At 34.6% G+C, this 19,391-nt stretch overlaps 1 long non-coding RNA gene across 1 annotated transcript; it reads left to right on the top strand.

The window, feature by feature from the left end:
• The first annotated feature begins 6,259 nt into the window (after positions 1–6,259).
• LOC129048524 (uncharacterized) lies at positions 6,260–17,009 on the top strand. Its single transcript, XR_008510900.2, has 3 exons — positions 6,260–6,491; positions 15,507–15,548; positions 16,558–17,009. It is a non-coding gene; the product is annotated as an uncharacterized LOC129048524 (long non-coding RNA).
• The last annotated feature ends 2,382 nt before the right edge of the window (positions 17,010–19,391 follow it).

The raw sequence follows: 19,391 nt of genomic DNA, 5'->3' as shown, positions 1-19,391 counted from the left end.
ATTGATGAGCTGGTTCCATATTTTTGTAGTTGCAAATTGTGCTGCTATAAACCTGCATGTGCAAGTGTATTTTTTTGTAGAATTACTTCTTTTCCTCTGGGTAGATACCTAGTAGTGGGATTGCTGCATAAAACAGCAGATCTACTTTTAGTTCTTTAAGGAATCTTTGCACTGTTTTCCATATGGCTGTACTAGTTTACATTTCCACCAACCGTGTAAAAGTGTTACCTTTTCACTGCATCCACGCCAACATCTATTATTTTCTGACTTTTTTTATTATGCCCATTCTTGCAGGAGTGAGATGGTATCGCGTTGTGGTTTTGATTTGCATTTCCCTGATAATCAGTGAGGTTGAGCATTTTGCCGTATGCTTGTTGGCCATTTGTATATCTTCTTTTGAGAATTGTCTATTCATGTCCTTAGCCCTCTTTTGGATGGGATTGTTTATTTTTTCTTGCTGATTTGTTTCAGTTGTTTGTAGATTCTGTACAGCAGTCCTTTGTCAGATGAATAAACTGTGAAGATTTTCTCCCACTCTATGGGTTGTCCATTAATTCTGCTGATTATTTCTTTTGCCATGCAGAAGCTTTTTAGTTTAATTAAGTCTCAACTATTTATCTTTGTTTTTGTTGTGTTTGCTTTTGGGCTCTTGGTCATGAAGTCTTTGCCCAAGCCAGTGTCTAGAGTGGTTTTCCAATATTATCTTCTAGAATCTTTATAGTTTCAAGTCTTATATTTAAGTCTTTGATCCATCTTGAGTTGATTTTTTACGGGGTGAAAGAGGAGGATCCAGTTTCATTCTTCTACATGTGGCTAGCCAATTATCCCAGCACCATTTGTTGAGTAGAGTGTCCTTTCCCCACTTTTATGTTTTGGTTTGCTTTGTCGAAGAGCAGTTGGCTGTAAGTGTTTGGATTTATTTCTGGGTCCTCTATTCTGCTTCATTGGTCTATGTGCCTATTTTTATATCAGTACCATGCTGTTTTGGTAACTATGGCTTAGGGCATAGTTTGAAGTTGGGTAATGTGATACTTCCAGATTTGTTCATTTTGCTTAGTCTTGCTTTGGTTATGTGGGCTCTTTTTTGGTTCCATATGAATTTTAGGATTATTTTTTCTAGTTCTGTGAAGAATGATGGTGGTATTTTGATAGGAATTATATTGAATTTTTAGGTTGCTTTTGCAGTATGGTCATTTTTGCAACATTGATTCTATCCATTCGTGAGCATGGGATGTGTTTTCATTTGTTTGTGTCATCTATTATTTATTTCAGCAGTGTTTTGTAGTTTTCCTTGTAGAGATCTTTTATGTCCTTGGTTAGGTATATTCCTAAGTATTTTATTTTATTTTATTTGCAGCTATTGTGAAAGGGGTTAAGTTTTTTTTATTTGATTCTCAGCTTGGTCGCTGTTGGTGCATAGCAGAGCTACTGATTTGGGTACATTAATTTTGTATCCAGAAACTTTTCTGAATTCATTTACCAGTTCTAGGAGCTTTTTAGATGAGTCTTTAGGGTTTTCTGGGTATACCGTCATATCATCAACAAATAGCAACAGGTTGACTTCCTCGTTACAGATTTGGATGCCCTTTATTTCCTTGTCTTATCTAATTGCTTTGGCTAGAAATTCCAGTACTGTCTTAAATAGAGATAGTGAAAGTGGGCATTCTTGTCTTGTTCCAGTTCTCAGGGGGAATGCTTTCCACTTTTCCCCATTCAGTACTATGGGTTTGTCATAGATGGCTTTTATTACCTTAAGGTATGTCGCTTTTATGCCAATTTTGCTGAGGGTTTTAATCATAAAAGGATGCTGGATTTTGTCAAATGCTTTTTCTGCATCTATTGAGATGATCATGTGATTTTTGTTTTTAATTATGTTTATGGAGTATATCACATTTATTGACTTACATATGTTAAATGATCCCTGAATCCCTGGAATGAAACCCGCTTGATCATGGTGGAATTTTTTTTTTTGTTTTTTTTTGGTATGTTGTTGGATTTAGTCAGCTAGTATTTTCTTGAGGATTTTTACATCTATTTTCATCAGGTATATTGGTCTGTAGTTTTCTTTTTTTGTTTTATTCTTTCCTGGTTTTGGTATTAGGGTGATACTGGGTTCATAGAATGATTTAGGAAGGATTCCCCCTTCTTATATCTTTTGGAATAGTGTCAATATGGTTGGTACCAATACTTCTTTGAATATCTGATAGAATTCAGCTGTGAATCTGTCTGATCCTGGACATTTTTGTTGGCAGTTTTTTTTTTATTACCATTTCAATCTTGCTGCTTGTTATTGTCTGTTCAGAAATTCTATACCTTCCTGATTTAATCTAGGGGAGTTGTATATTTCCAGGAATTTATTCATCTCCTCTAGGTTTTTCAGTTTATACATATAAAGGTGTTTATAGTAGCCTTGACTAATCTTTTGTATTTCTGTAGTATCAGTTGTAATATCTCCTATTTCATTTCTAATTAATCTTATTTGGATCTTATTTCATTTCCAATTGATCTTATTTAGCTCTTCTCCTTTTCTTGGTTAATCTCACTACTGGTCTATCAATTCTATTTATCTTTTCAAAGAACCAGCTTTTTGTTTCATTTATCTTTTGCATTGTTTGTTGTTGTTGTTGTTTCAATTTCATTTAGTTTTGCTCTGGTCTTCATTATTTCTTTACTTCTGCTGGATTTGGGTTTGGTTTGTTCTTATTTCTCTAGCTCTAGAGGTGTGACCTTAGATTGTCCATCTGTGTTCTTTTAGACTTTTTGATGTAGGCATTTAATGCTATTGTAAAAAGAAATTAAATTTTGGGACCCCAAACTCATTTGGCCAAAGAGAAAAGTCAAGCTGGGAACTGGTTCACACAAATTTGCCTCCCCTTTAGGTTTCTAAATAAGATGACTACAAGATGAAAAGCAACATGCTTCCCCCATATTTTGCCCACAAGGAAATGCCTGGTAAGCTTTAAAATTTCACCATGGCGATGCAAATTGATAGCTTATCTTTATAGGTGCAGTCACCCTGGCCTGCCAGACACAAATGTATATCTGATTGTTCCCCTACCCCATTTTGTCTGGGTTATCTTATGTAAAATGCAGATTCTCCAGATTTTTCATCTGCTCCTTTTGTTTATGTGAAAACTGTGTGCTTCTCAATATACCATCCTTTCCCCTTTAAATTCGGAGCCCTCAAAATCATCTTTAGAGAAAGGCATAGACTTGTCTCCCAGGGGCGTCCTTAACTTTAGCAAATAAATTTCCTAAAATGATTGAGGCTCTTCTTGTCATTTTCCTCAATTGACACTATGAACTTTTCTCTTAGCAACACTTTTCCTGTATCCTAGATATTTTGATAAGTTGTGTCACTATTACCATTCAGTTCAAATAATTTTTTTTTTTTTTTTTGAGACAGAGTATTGCTCTGTTGCCCAGGCTGGAGTGCGATGGCACAATTTCAGCTCACCACAACCTCCGCCTCCCAGGTTCAAGTAATTCTCGTGCTTCACCCTGCCAAGTAGATGGAACTACAGGCATGCACCACCATGCCCGGCTAATTTTTATATTTTTAGTAGAGATGAGGTTTCACTATGTTGGCCAGGCTGGTCTTGAATTCCTGAGCTCATGTTATCTGCCCAGCTCAGCCTACAAAAGTGCTGGGATTTCAGGCATGAGCCACCGTACCCGTCCCAGTTCAAATAATTTTTAAATTATCATCTTGATTTCATTGCTGACCCAACAATCATTCAGGAGCACGTTACTTAACTTCATGTATTTACATGATTTTGAGTCTTCCTTTTGGAGTTGATTACCAATTTTATTCCACTGTTGTCTGAGAGAGTACTTGATATAATTTCTATTTTCTTAAATGTACTGAGACCAGTTTTGTGGTTTATTATATGGTCTATCTTGGAGAATGTTCCATGTGCTGATGAATAGAATGTCTATTCTATAGTTATTGGGTAGAATGTTTTGTAAATATCAGTTAAGTCCATTTGTTGTACTGTATAGTTTAAGTCCATTGTTTCTTTGTTGACTTTCTGTCATGATGACTTGTCTAGTGCTGTCAGTGGAGTGGTATTAAAGTCCACCACTATTATTGTGTTGCCATCTATGTCATTTCTTAGATCTAGTAGTAATTGTTTTATAAATTTGGAAACTTCAGTGTTAGATGCCGATATATTTAGAATTGTGATTTTTTCTGTTGGACAAGTCTTTTTATCATTATATAATGTCCTTCTTTGTCTTTTTTAAACAGATGTAGCTTTAAAGTTTGTTTTGTCTGACAAGAATAGCTACTCCTGCTCGTTTTCAGTGTCCTTTTGCATGGAATATCTTTTTCCACCCCTTTACCTTAAGTTTATGTGAATCCTTATGTGTTAAGTTAGTCTCCTGAAGACAGCAAAAATTTGCTTGGTGAATTCTTATCCATCCTGCCATTCTGTATCTTTTAAGAGGAGCATATAGGCCGTTTACATGAAATGTTCATATTAAGATGTGAGGCACTATTTTATTCATCATGCTATTTGTTGCCTGAATACCTTGTTTTTTTTGAATTGTGCTATGTCTCATAGGTCCTGTAAGATTTATGGTTTAAGAATGTTCTATTTTGGTGTATTTTGAGGATTTGTTTCAAGATTTAGAGCTCCTTTTAGTAGTTCTTGTAGTGCTGGCTTGGTAGTGGTGAATTCTCTCAGCATTTGTTTGTCTGGAAAAGACCATATCTTTCCTTCATTTATGAAGCTTAGAGTCACTGGTTACAAAATTCTTGGCTGATAATTGTTTTGTTTAAGGAAGCTAAATGTAAGACTCTAATCCCTTCTAGCTTATAGGGTTTCTGCTAAGAAATCTGCTATTAATCTGATAGGTTTTCCTTTGTGGGTTACCTGATGCTTTTGCCTCATAGCTCTTAAGATTATTTCCTTCATCTTGACTTCAGATAATCTGATGAGTATGTGCCTAAGTGATGATCTTTTTGTGATGAATTTCTCAGGTATATTTTGAGCTTCTTATATTTGGATGTCTAGATATTTAGCAAGGCTGAGGAAGTTTTCCAGAATTATTCCCTCAAATATGTTTCCAAAGTTTTGGATTTCTCTTCTTCCTCTGGAACACCAATTATTCTTAGGTTTGGACATTTAACATAGTCTCAAACTTCTTGAAGGCTTTGCTCATTTTTTAAAATTCTTTTTTCTTTGTCTTTGATGGATTAGGTTAATTTGAAGGCTTTGTCTTAAAGCCCCGAACTTCTTTCTTCTGCTTGTTCAATTCTATTGCTGACACTTGCTAGTGCAGTTTGCATTTCTCTAAGTGTGTCCTTGATTTCCAGAAGTTGTGATTGTTTTTTATTTATGCTCCCTATTTCACTGAAGATTTTTTCTTTCATATCCTTTATCACGTTTTGGATTTCTTTAAGTTGGACTTTACCTTTTTCTGGTTCCTCCTTGACTAGGTTAATAATTGACCTTCTGAATTCTTTTTCTGGCAATTGAGAGATTTCATCTTGATTTGGATCCATTGCTGGTGAGCTGGTATGATATTTTGGGATGTTAAAGAACCTTGTTCTGTCATATTACCAGAACTGTCTTTTTGGTTCCTTCTTATTTGCTTAGACTATGTCAGAGGGAAGATCTGGGTTCAGGGGCAGCTGTTCAGATTCTTTTGTCCCATATGGTGCTCCCTAGATGTGATGTTCTCCCCCTTCCTCTAGGAATGTGGCTTTCTGAGAGCAAAACTTTAGTAATTGTTTTCGCTCTTCTGGGTCTCGCCACCCAGCAGAGCTACCAGTGGAGCTACCAGCTCCAGGCTGGTACTGGGGAGTGTCTGCAAAGAGTCCTGTTATGTGATCCGTCTTCGGGTCTTACAGCCATGAATACCTGCACCTGCTCTGGTGGAGATAGCAGAAGTGAAGTGGACTCTTTAAAAGTCCTTGGTTGTGTTTTTGTGTAGTGCACTGGTTTTGTGTTGGTTGGCCTCCAGCCAGGAGCTGGCACTTTCAAGAGTGTATCAACTGCAATCCTATAGGGAGGATTCCGACATGCACTAGGATTCTCAGGTGGTGGGCAGGGCCATAGAGTTCCCAAGAGATTATGACCTTTGTCTTCAGCTACCAGATGGCGGAAGGGATAGGCGTGTCTGAGCTCTCTTCTCATTGGGCGGGGCTTGCTGCTGCTGCTGTGGGGGATGGGGTGTGGTTCCTAGTCCAATGGAGCTATGTTCCCAGGGGATTATGGCTGCCTCTGCTGAGTCATACAGGTCACCAGGGAAGTGGGGGAAAGCCAGCAGTCACTGGCCTCACTAGGCTCCTGTGCAGCCAACATTCCTAAAGGCCGGTCTCACTTCCACCGTGACCTGCCAACAGCATCAAGTCTATTTCAGGCAGCCTGTGACCAGGGCTGAGAACTTGCTCTGGACCGTGAGCCTCCCTGTTGAGAAAGCAAGCCAGCTCAGTTTTTTGGCAACTCGGGGAGCCTGCAGTGGTGATCCATTTCATTCAAAGGGTCAGTAGATTCTCTGAGCTTTCCTGGTATGTTCCTGCAGTAGTTCTTGTAGCCAAAATTTACAATGTAATACTCCACACACTGCTTTGTCTGTCCAAGTGGGAGCTGCAAGCTAGTCCTGCCTCCTATTCTCCATCTTTATCTGGAGTCCTACTTTATGCACTTTTGATCAGATACAAATGTTACTCATGGGATAACTAGATTGATGGTATTCCCATAGATTATGGTGAAATTACTTAAGAATTGTTGGTTAATACTGAATATTGCCAAATGGCTGTGGGAAATCTAAAGAGGACAAAATAAAATATATGCATATCTATGAATGTTCTCTGTCAAAAGATAAAATGAACAAAGAAAATAAAATAAATAAGAATAATTAACAACTTTGAAATTTTTACTTTGCAGAAGGGAGGAATAGCCTGGCTATCATGTGAGGAGATTCATGAATATAATGACAATATTAAAATGAATAATTCTTAACATTTTGTATCTTCCTTGAATAAGAACACAAAGAAGAGCCATCTATGTAATTAAAATATAATTAAGCCCTTGCCAACTATTATAAAAAATAGGTTAAAGAATACTTGGAATATTTAAGCATATGCAAATTTAAAAAGCAGGATATTCATAGGAAGAAAATCAATAAATTGAGGTAGTCATTTGTAATTGTTTTTGAAAAATTGTGCAGGATTGAAGAAATAGTATAAACTTTATTTATTTATTTATTTATTTATTTTAGCCATTTTAGGTGGTAGAAGTGATAGCCCATTGTGATTTTGACTTTTTATTTAAAAATTTTTTTTGAGACAGAGTCTTGCTCTGTCACCCAGGCTGGAGTGCAATGGTATGTTCTTGGCTTACTGCAACCTCCACCTCCCAGGTGATTCTCCTGCTTCAGCCTCCTGAGTAGCTGGGATTACAAGTATGTGCCACCACGCCCTGCTAATTTTTGTATCTTTAGTAGAGATGGGGTTTTGCCATGTTGGCCAGGATGGTCTTGAACTCCAGACCTCAAGTAATCCATTTGCCTCAGCCTCCCAAAGTGCTGGGATTACAGGCCTGATCCACCACGCCTGGTCAGAAATAGTATAAACTTTAAATAAAGGGTATCACTGATCCCATAAAAGGTACAAACTGCAATAAAATTATCCTATTTTTCTGGTAGCAAATGGTCATTAAACACAATTTATGAAACTTATGAAAGAAAATATTTACAAATACAGTAAAAACTTTAAATATTGTATAGGATTATTTAAAGTATACAATCATGTGTCACTGATGTGGATGCATTCTGAGAAATGCGTATTTCTGAGAAATGCGTATTTCTGAGAAATGCATCATTAACCACTTTTGGCTTTTTTAAACTTTAAAACATCAATTAAAAAATGTATTAGGCAATTTTGTTTTGTAAATATCATCGAATGTACTTACACAACTCTAGATGATATAGTCTACTACACTCCTAGGCTATATGATATAGTTTATTGCTCCTAGGTTACAAACCTATACAGCATGTTACTGTACTGAATGCTGTCGGCAATTGTAACACAATGGTAAGTATTTATGTATCTAAACATGTGTAAACATGGAACAGGTACAGTGAAAATATGGGATGATAACTTAATGGCACCACCACTGAATATGCAGTGTGTTGACTAAAATGTCATTATACGTGTATACATGACAGTATATCCATTTTATGAGTTAATCATGTCACATTTGATTTTTAACTGTAGTTGTATCCAATTAAGAAGACAAAATTTGGCATATGATTCAGCTTATAAATTGATTGAATACAATTATAATGATGTCAATATGATGTCTATAAATTAATGTCTATTTGGATCACCTGTATAATTTTCTCATTCATTAAGTTTTCACTAAATGATTTAAGATGTGTAAATTTCTTATGTTTATTTAATAATTATTTTTATCATCAAATTATAGTAATGGAAAATAAAAGCAAATATCTTGTTCAATTTTACGTATATGGCACTTTTACCTGAGACAATAACTAATAGTATGTTAAATTTGACCAGTGTCTGTTTAAGCAGAGTAAAATTCACTTATCCAAAGATCTTAACAAATACTGACCATGAGAATAAAATCTTAATTTCTTTTTCTTTTTTTGTGAGATGGAGTCTCGCTCTGTTGCCCAGGCTGGAGTGCAGTGGCACAATCTCTGCTCACTGCAACCTCTGCCTCTCAGGTTCAAGCAATTCCTGCCTCAGCCTCCCAAGTAGCTGGGATTACAGGTGCCCACCACCATGCCTGGCTAATTTTTGTATTTTTTAGTGGAGTCAGGGTTTTGCCATGTTGGCCAGGCTGGTCTTGAACTCGTGACCTCAAGTGATCCACCCACTTCAGCCTCCCAAAGGGTTGGGATTACAGGTGTGAGCCACTGCACCCGGCCTAATTTCTTAAACCCACTTTTCCAGCATTTGGGATCTTTCTTGGGTTTTAGGTGGATGCCTTCAAAAAAACATTCATATCGGTTTTTGATACTAGGTAATATATTTCCTCTCTCCTTTCTTCCTCCCTTCCTGCTATCTTTTCTCTTTCTTTCCTTTTTTTTTTTCTGTTTGTAATATTTATGCACTTTTATATCTTCTAACTAGATTAAAGCAAAACAGTCACTGAACCCTTTAGATGGTGGCAAAGAACATATTCTGTGTGACCGAAACCCTCTTATCCTTAATTTTTCTAAAAATTTTTATTTATTTTAAAGTAAATAAATGGATTCTGCTTTCTACTTTGTGTATTTTCTAGACGGCATCATTCATTTTCCATTAATATATTTTTTTCTTGATTTAAAAAAATGACTTGGACTTCTGCTCCAACATGATTTCTAAAAGAGATTTAAGAAAATATAATACATGATTTTATAGAAAACTAGAAAATATGTTCATAGTTCATTGCTGTAAGAAAAGAAATACATCACAAACTAAATATTTTTACTGTGATATGTGCATACATAACTATATAAACGATATGTGTACTATTTATAGAAAATATACAGTGTGTACGGTATATAGAGCATATATAATATATACATGGTTATAAGACAATTCAAACATAATATCTGACAAAAGCATAAATTTTATAAAAAATCCATTTACAAGTACAAAAAAATAATACAAGGAAAAAGAAAAAGACATTGAAGATTTAAGACCAAAATTTTTACCTTGATTGTCTCTATACAGTGATCATCTTCTTTTACTTTAAATTTATTACTTTTTCTTTTTCAAATTTTCTAAGGTTTCTAAACAATGAATTATTCATATTTTTAAAAAGATTAAAATAAAATAAATATTTATTAATTTTGTAAGAAAAAATCCAACCTTTTAAAAGAAAGGGTATGTAATATTTATAATTTAATTCCTCAGATCTCAATTAAAAAAAATACCTGTATCATCCTTTTTCCTGACTCTAAATACTTATTAACATTTCAAAAGTTTGCCTTAACTTTTGAGAAGTTGGATCAAACTATCATTAATATAGAACTTTTCTTGAAACCAATCAAAAGTACTTCTATTGTTTCTTATAATATTGTCATAACTAAAATTTTTCCAATTTTAATAGCATGTAATGTACATACAATAAAATTTATTTTTTTTAGTATGTGGTACTTGGTAGTCAGTCCCTTTCCTCATTCTGTCCCTGTTAATCACTGACCTATTTTATTTTCCTATAGTTTTGGCTTTTATAGAATGTCATGTAAATGTAATTATAAAGTATGTAGCATTTTGAGTCTGCCTTCTTTTATTAAACATAATTTTTTGAGGTCAATCTATGTTATTGTCTATATCAGTACTTCATTACTTTTTATTTAAGTTTAGTGTTTCAGTGTATGGTTTCCAGTTTATTTATTTATTCCCAAAATGAAGAACATCTGGGTTGTTTTCAGTCTTTTGCGATTATGAGGAAGGCCACTATAAATATCTGTGTGCAGGTTTGTGTGTGAACATAGGCTTTCATTTCACTGGAGTAAATATCCAAGATTGAGAGTGATGTGGCTTTGGGTAAGTAAATTCCGAACAGTTTTCTAAAGTTTCTGTGCAATTTTTAAAAAGTTTTCACCAACACTTCATGAGAGTTGCAATTGCTCTGCATTCTCACCAGCTCTCAGTATTATTTTTTCTCATTTTATTATCTTTTAATATAAATTTTTCAGAGATGATGTCTCACTGTGTTGCCCAGGCTGGTCTTAAACTCTTGGGCTCAAGTGATCCTCCTACCTCGGTCTCCCAAGGTGCTAGGTTTACAGACATGCAACACCACACTCAGCCTCATTCTTAGTATAAACAATTCTAATAGTGATATTTTACTGATTTTTAAGTTGTATTTTCCTAATGACTAATGATATTGATCACATATTTGAAATTTAAAACCTGAATAAAAATATTTTGAACATGTCATTGATTTTCATTTTAGATATTTATTCATTTTCTGCATATTTTCTTCTATTTCTGCTCATTCAGGAAGGCAAATATTGTGCTTTATTTCCTCAGAGAAAGTGTTTGATTGGACTGAAACGAGAAGGTGCTTTAGAAACTTACTGGCTTGTTTTCCCCAAACCGAAACCTTCTGAGACAATGATATGGTTTGTCTGTGTCCCCACCCAAATCTCATCTTGAATTGTAGTTCCCATAATCCTCACGTGTTGTGGGAGGGACCAGGTGGAGATAATTGAATCACGGGGCAGTTTCCCCCATACTGTTCTCGTGATAGTGAGTGAGTTCTCACAAGATCTGATGGTTTTATAAGGGCCTTCCCCCTTCACTCGTTTCTCATTCTGTCTCCTGCTGCCCTGTGAAGAGATGCCTTCTGCCATGATTGTAAGTTTCCTGATGCCTCCCCAGGCATATGGAACTGTGAGTCAATCAAACCTCTTTTCTTTACAAATTACCCAGTCTTGGGTATTTCTTCATAGCAGCATGAGAATGCACTAAAACAGATGTATGGAGTTTGACAAAGAAAAGTATTTCTTCTACATGAGTGGATTCCCCCAGAATAGGTAGAAGAAAGTTTTCTGGTTTCCTGAACAGTGAAAACTTGATTACTTTTCCTGAAAACATCCAAAGATGCTTGGCTGAATGACAGCTGCTTCCATCATGTATTTAGAAAGGTGGGTCTAAAAGTGCTAGGGTTCTTAACCTTGTAAAATATTCCAGTTTTCCTGGTGTGGCAAGGCAGCTTTGGAGCTGCTAGACCTGAAGGCACCAATTTTAATGTGAAGCAGTATTTCTTAGCTGTGACCTGATGACATGTGTGTGCATAGATTAGTAAGAAAAAGCAGGTCCCTTCTCAAAGACTTGATACTCTTTGAGATTCCAGAACCTTGACAAGACCCAGTGAGTCTAAGGAGTGACTGTGCTTCATGTAAGAATCTGGTTGATTTTCCATTAATATGGAGGTAAAAAGCTAAGCTTGTTTATAAAAAATAAAGCAATCTCATATTTTCCTCTCATGAGTTTCTCTATTGCAATTCATAAAGCCAAAAAGTGTGCCAGTAACTACATTATTTTTATTTTAGCCAGTGGTCTCATTTTTTCTTCCTCAAAGAGAAGCTTGATGATGATAATCACATTTTGTCTTCTTTGGAAAAGTGGCAAATGCAGCTGCAACAACATGACCCAGTCAAGCATGGATTTTTTAGAAATTGTACTTTGCATTGGTTTATTTAGCATCGTCTTAAGTAAATCTCTGTGTGTCAGATTTGAAATTGTCAGAAATGTTCACAAGAGAAAGTGAAGGCCAGAGTTTTAAAGTGGTAACTTCTGTTGTTTATTACACATTTCAAAACCAGTTGTTAATTATCAAATATGAATATTTTAGAAAAGTATTGTTTATTGAAGAATGCACTTTTTGAAAATCATATAACTGTTATGACAGTGTAAATGTTTATTTCACTCTGATGAAATCAGAAATCATGCTTTCTTTTTTAAATAAAGATGTCTAAAATATTCTATTTATGCCAAGCAATTATTTTTAGTTAAGTATTCAATCCATATTTGAATAATAAAATTTTTATTGAAATATACACAAAATTTTGAGGAACACTTTGCCTCTTAACCTTTCATATTACCTTACTTTTTAATAAGCTATTATTTTTAAGTGAAAACTTTAGAAAATAAAGCATAATGTATTTGATAAGTATGGAAAATATTCCTATATATAAATTGGATTTTACTAATAATTTATTATTCACCCCATTCTAATTTTTACATCAATGTAACCTTTGATGTTATGATAGATATATGTACAATATTTTCACACATGATATTGTTTTTCTTTCTTGTACATTAACATACATAATTAAAGTTTTTACTCTAAATGGCAAGTTGAGTGGTCAAAGTTGATCTCTATTTGACATAAATTTTACTTGGGCACAATAAACACTAAAATGAAAGACAGTATATGAATTTTAATAGTTTTTCATTTCAATAGTCAATACTTTATTGGAGTTTTCAACTGCTAGTTTATAGGCAGTTATCAGACCTGCCACATAAGAGCAATGTGAAGAACTTGTTAAAATAAAAGATGTTTGCTTGCTATATGTAGTGGTTGTGATTCAGTAGGTCTGGTGTTAAATCTAGGAATCCATATTTTAATAACTCTTCAGAGTTTTCAAACTCTTCAAATGGTGTTGATAAATGGCCTGTGTTTACTTTTTATCCTGTACTTGTAAGGAACACTTTAACCCGATCGGTTTTCCAAAGTTGGTAGTAAATGGTATCTACTTTGGGGGAAAACCTGAACAAAATAAACTATACTATTTGATAGGAAAAATAGGATCAACTTCCTCCTTTTTACTTTTTATAAAAGATCAAGCTTCTGTATAGCTACTTGCTGGAAATTAGTTTCCTGAAAAGTTCTCTTCATTGCTTCTGAGAGTTTCACAGGTTTTGTTGCATGTGTCCTACTGAACAAGTCATTTGGTGTTTCTTTTCAGGCTCTTCTTTCCTAACCATGTCATAGTGATTGCTTCGGAAGGGTCACTGACTGACATTGATGTCTCATGGTGGCCCTATGCAGGAGTCTCTGCCTTTATGGTTTTATATTAGTGCTTGTGGTTCACACAGCTCTCTAGAAGACCCCACACTGCTGTACTAGACTCTGGCTGCCCCTATACCCCACCACTTCTGTGTGCCTAAAGCTGCCTTCTCTTCACTATGAATCAGTAGAAGCTTGGAGAAGTTGCTCACCTACCCCTACATCTCTCCAGATGGCCAAGAGCAGAAATCCTACTCACATCAGAATTGCTGCAGGTCTCTCTCAGAGATCACTCGAAAGCATACTGGAGTGATCTTCTTCTGAAGAACATTAATCTTTAAGATATGAATTCCTTTAGACAAAGCCCTGGAATTTGACCTTGTATATATCCCAAGTCTTAGTTAATCAGTCATGGCGATTATCCAATAATCCAGTAATAAGGTGAAAAATATGCTAAATAGTATGACAATATTTTAGTGCAAATGATTTTAATATAGGAAAGTGAATAAAGACTCTCAAGGAGAGCGATTTCAGATATATACAAATGTATATATTAAAAACCAGAAAGAAATTATTAAAATAGTGTGAATGAATGCATTAGCTGAGAAATTCACTGTCCTGACAGCAATGCTATCACAAATGATAAAGACAAATCCCTCTTAAAGACAATGGAAGAAGCCTGGTTTGTGATTTAAAACACGTGGATGTCAGAAGACAAACAGGACTGTCTAAAATACTCATGAATATAATTTTCTTTATGGACTTGCTTCTGCTGGAGAATGTGGGTGGGGCAGTTGTCACAGATGCCAGATTTCAGCCTTTTGCTGTTGGCCCCATTTGCGTTGACACCTACTATTACATGGTACAGGATCAGCTATCATTTGTAATGCATAATACTTCTTGTCTGCATAGCCTGTCTTAAAGTCACAGGAAGCCCTATGTTGTTCCCCCTAAGTCAAGTTTTATTCCTTCCATACAATGTATGTATTCACTCTTAACAGAAGTTCCCTCCAAAGAATACATTAAAATGGCTGTGGCCAGCCAGTGAATAATTAGTTTCAGAGTATTACACTTCTTTGGTTGACTCCCTTTGTCTTTCTCGTTATGTTTTGACTTTTGTTAGAAAAGCTAAAGATAATGAGATCTACAGAAGTTGCACCCCCTGTCATCTTTAGGCTAAGCCTTACTGACGGAAGAGCTGAATATTAAAACATTGAGAAAAAATGTTAGTGGGAAGAAAATTGGAAGATTTTGTGGTGATGATAAATGATACACAGTGCCTTCCTATACCCAAATGATTTAGTCTGTGAGCCAGAGTTCCATTTCAGCATATCTATTGGAAAGATGATAGTGTAAATGTGGGGTCAGTCTCAATTGTGTGAAGAATTGGAAAGAAAATAACAGATGGATAGTTATTTTAAGTGAAGTAGAACTAAAAGTAAGACAAAATTCTTCTAAAGGCTAGAAATAAACCTTTAAATGCTGCTCTTATTTTTATGTTAGCAAGTATCCCCAATTTATCTTCTATTTGGTGCTTTTATAATATTTAAACAGTACAATAATTATTCTCCTTAATCTTTTAGAAAACAATTGAGCAATTATTTAATTTACCACAGCTTTGTAAACATTTTTAAAAAGATACAAACAAATTATAGAATGAGTAAAGAGTTCACAATAATATGTTTCAGGAAAGTTAAAAACATGATATCTTGGAGGGAAAAATTCAAGGACAAAAATCACTGATGTTCTTATATTATTTCACATATGCATGTTGCAGAAGTCATAGAGACTCTTTTAATAGTATTATAGGATTATTTGTTTGCCTCCAGCCATCTTCAATTGTCAACCTTTTCCTCAAACAGTAGTGCATTGAAACCTTTTATTTTTAAAGAAAATTTGAAAGTGTTAACTGATTAAACTAATTTTCTGCTTGAGTATAATCCACGAAGCTAAAATAATACTGCTTTGATTGATTGCAAAAGAAAAATAAGACAATTGAATATTTTGTCTTTTTTCTAGATCAAACATCAAACTGCCAAAGACAGAAAATTATTTATTAAGGTATGTTATTTGATAAACGATTAAAAGGTACTTTTGATAGTATTTATTTCTTTAAGCTACTTTTGTATGTTCAAACAAATGTGTGCTTATGAATCTTAATGTTCCAAATTCACTTATGTTTAAAAAAAGCTTTTGATTAAAAGGTAATAGGGCATAGTCATCAGAATCCTGGGCTTTGGGTTGGACCTGAGATCTAATTTGGTCATACCACTTACTAACATGAGTTTCAGAGTAACTCATGTAATCTTTCCAAACCTATTTTTCTTATCTATAAAATGGCAGTGTTGTGAGATTTGCATTGGATATCAAAGTTAAAGCACATAACTTTACAAATATTTGCAAATGTTATTAAACATATACAGAAAATACTAATATGTGTAAATAGTAAGCATTAGATTAGTTAGATATTAGAATAGTGTTTACTATTTTTATTCAATAATCTTATGTTTCATGTTGAAAGAAACACATCATCTGTCTGGACAAAAAATACTTTGATGGGCAGAAATGACATTTGAAATAGTTCTTTAAAAGTGTCTGAGCCTGGGCTGCTACAGAAAATACTATGGACTAGGTGACTTAAACAATAAACATTTATTTTTCACAGTCCAGGGTTTGGGAAGTCTGAAATCAGGGTACCAGCATGATTAGGTTCGTGGCAAAAACTCTATTTCTGGTTTATCAATCAAACTGGGTCATTTTTGACTGAGAAAGAGTGAGCTATTAAAATTTATATCAGAGTTGTTTAGGACAAACAATATGGTCTCATCAGTTAGAATGCAATGTTTTGATACAAACTGCTAACTATATGGTTGTCTAAAATAGATATCTTTATCTTGGATAACTCTTCCAAGATAAAGACATGTTTTTTCCAGAGTTTATAGGACATTTGTCCTAGGAGTCTAACAGATGTGTATAGATTTGTAAAACCAAACCTAAAACTCTTCATTTACTTCACTTCTACTCCCACACTAGGATAAACTAGCTCTTCTTCTTTTATTTTCGATTTCAGGAATGACCTCACTATTTATGCAGTTTTAAGCAGACAAGGAGCGTCTCCAGGGACTATACGAATTAATCAACTTGAGCAATCAGCCTGTTTTACAGCCTCCTGCCTTGTAGACTACTTTTTCCAAAACTCTGGGTGGAATGTGGTCACCTAGTTGGTTGGAACCAGCTCCTGACAGACCCCAGCAACTGACAGATGAACCTGTGTGAACTTTCCTCATTATCATGCTAAAGTCTCCATCCCGAGAGGAACTATAGGTTCATTACCAGAACATGCGACCTTTGTGCTGGCAAAAAGACTCACTGCATCTAAAGCAACTGGGACCCGTCCCGTACGTGTGATGATGCACACTCTCCTCTCCCCATAGCTCCATAAAATCTCTCAGGGAGACACTGCTTTGAGGAATGCTTCCTTACTTGTGCTAAGTAATAAAACTCCTATTGATTAAAATCTGCATTCTTGTGGATTCGTTTGTTACTGGACAAGTGAGTGAATTCATTTTTTTTCAGGTTACTCAGTCATCAAAATAAACTTTGTGGATATGATTGTACATTACTTATTCTTTTATTCCCATACCTCCATTTATATTCATGTTCTGTTAATTCTACATTCCTAAAGAATTAAACTTTCTCTTCCAAAAGATCTATTATGGCCTTTATACAATGTCTTTATAATTTTCTGTGAGAACTATTGAAGTAGCTGCCTAATTAATATCTCCGTCTTGGGTTTGTAAACTTTTTGTTCATTTTCTGGTCTTCTATCAAAGTAATCTTTCTCAAATATAAATCTGGTCATATTTGTTCCATGCTTACAACTCTTTGATTACTTCCCATTATCTACTAAAAAATGTTCAAATGTCTGGCTCGAGAAACATGATGTTCTTGATGATTTTGCTGGCCTTCTCATCTTCATTTTCTACTTGTGACCCCTTGAATCCAACAAACCAGTTATAATAAAGCATGCTTTTCTTCATCGTTTGCTACCTTTTCATGGAATATCTTATCCTTAGCCCTCAATTTCCCTTATATCTTCTCTTTGTAGATCAAGTTCAAGCAATATGTTCTCTGAAGTTTTTCCTGACTAGTCCTAATGCAACCACCTCTCAAAGTATGTTAATAGCACACCTTCCCTTTACGTAACTCCACGCTATACAGACCTCTGTTATATTACCTACAGTATATTTTCATGTTTTAAAAATCTTACTAGCCTGTAAGACCGCTAAGACTATTACTCATTTTTGTAATATCAAAAGTGCAAGTTATATCTGGTATATAATGAGTGATTAAAACATTTGTTGAATGATTTTACATGTGTGTCTAAAATGCAGTGTTGGTTTCTGGACATTTGAAATACTGGATTGAACATTTTCTAGTTTATAGGCATAATTTAGTAAGTATAAGACTATATAATTCAATGTATTAGTAAACTAGTCATCATTGTAAGCAATCATATATTTGTTCATCAAATACTTATTAAGCATCTACTATTGTATTTTGCAGGTACCACATTATATTTGCATAATTTATATTTAAAAATTGCATAGTCTTCACTCTTAGAAAGTATTGGGTATGACTAACTTAATGATTCTATTTTCATGCCATATGTGATAAAATGAAGCATAGGGTGTTGTATGTGTATATAAGTAGAACATCCAAATTAAACTGGGTGAATCTTGAGTTAAATGTTGAAGGAGTTAGATAGATAGATGAAGACGGGGAGATAAAACTACAATACCTTATGAATGTGTTTGGGGAAAGTGTATTCCATACCTTTTAAGCCTATATGCCAAATATACCGATATGCATTTTAAGTGAAAACAAGTGGCAATTCCATTTTACAACATTTTTAATTCATGATCTCATGAGACGTAGTAGAGTTTCATGTAAGCCAATGAAGCCCAATGTACAATCCATGTAAAAATGATGTCCATTCTGCTTAAGAACTACTAGCCAGAAATAAATCACTTTTCAGTATAGTCTTCTTTGGGTAGTTAACAGGTGAAAGTCTGGATTCTCCTCAGAATTGATTAACTGATTAGTATTTTCAGGAAGAAGAAGCAATAAAAGTAGTACATAAAAGATAAATATGCCTGTCAGAAAAACAAAAAGAAACCATGTCAAGGTATTATCTTTAGCCTCTCCCTAATCAGAAAATGACAGGACATGCAAAAAAGTCTGTCTACCTTTATTGGGTATTGTATTTTCCACATATTGAGAGCAATCTGAGCTACTCAGAGATGAAACAGGGTTTTATGTCTGGGATAGGATGCTTCTTATAAAAACTGGTCCAAAATCGAATCTGTTATCATATTCCCAGAATTTTATAGCTGGTTGAGATTTTAACAGTCCTGTCATTTCTCAGTGTAATTTCCCAAACATGCCTAGTCATAAAAAATTATCTGGTTTACTCATTAAAGTTACCATTACAAGATGTCTTCTCTGGAGTTTAAGTAATCAGATTTGGGGTGGTGCCCAGAAGTTTTTATTTTTAAAACAACCTAGGTTAGTGTTTCCCAAATTTTAGTAGTGATGAAATTATCTTAGAATCTTGCTAGTTATGCAAATACCCGGGAACCATGAGACTCATTAGATCAGAACCTGCAGGGAAGGGCCTGTAAAATTGTATGTTTAACAAGCTTCCTAGATGTATCTAATCATCAGGGAAGCTTGGGCAACACTGATTAGTTTAATCACCTTATTTTATAAGCTGAGTAAATTGACAAGTTTAGGGTAACACAATGAGGAAGCAGGAAAAAATGACTTTTTTTGTGAGGTAGATATTTTGATTTTCATGATTTTTTGTGGGAAAGAAAGAAAAACTCAAGCATTCAAGGCTTG

This window comes from Pongo abelii, chromosome 8 (assembly GCF_028885655.2).
Source record: "Pongo abelii isolate AG06213 chromosome 8, NHGRI_mPonAbe1-v2.0_pri, whole genome shotgun sequence".
Lineage (NCBI taxonomy): Eukaryota > Metazoa > Chordata > Mammalia > Primates > Hominidae > Pongo > Pongo abelii.
Note: the sequence above shows the minus strand (reverse complement) of the source record. Positions and strands in the feature narration are given on the sequence as shown.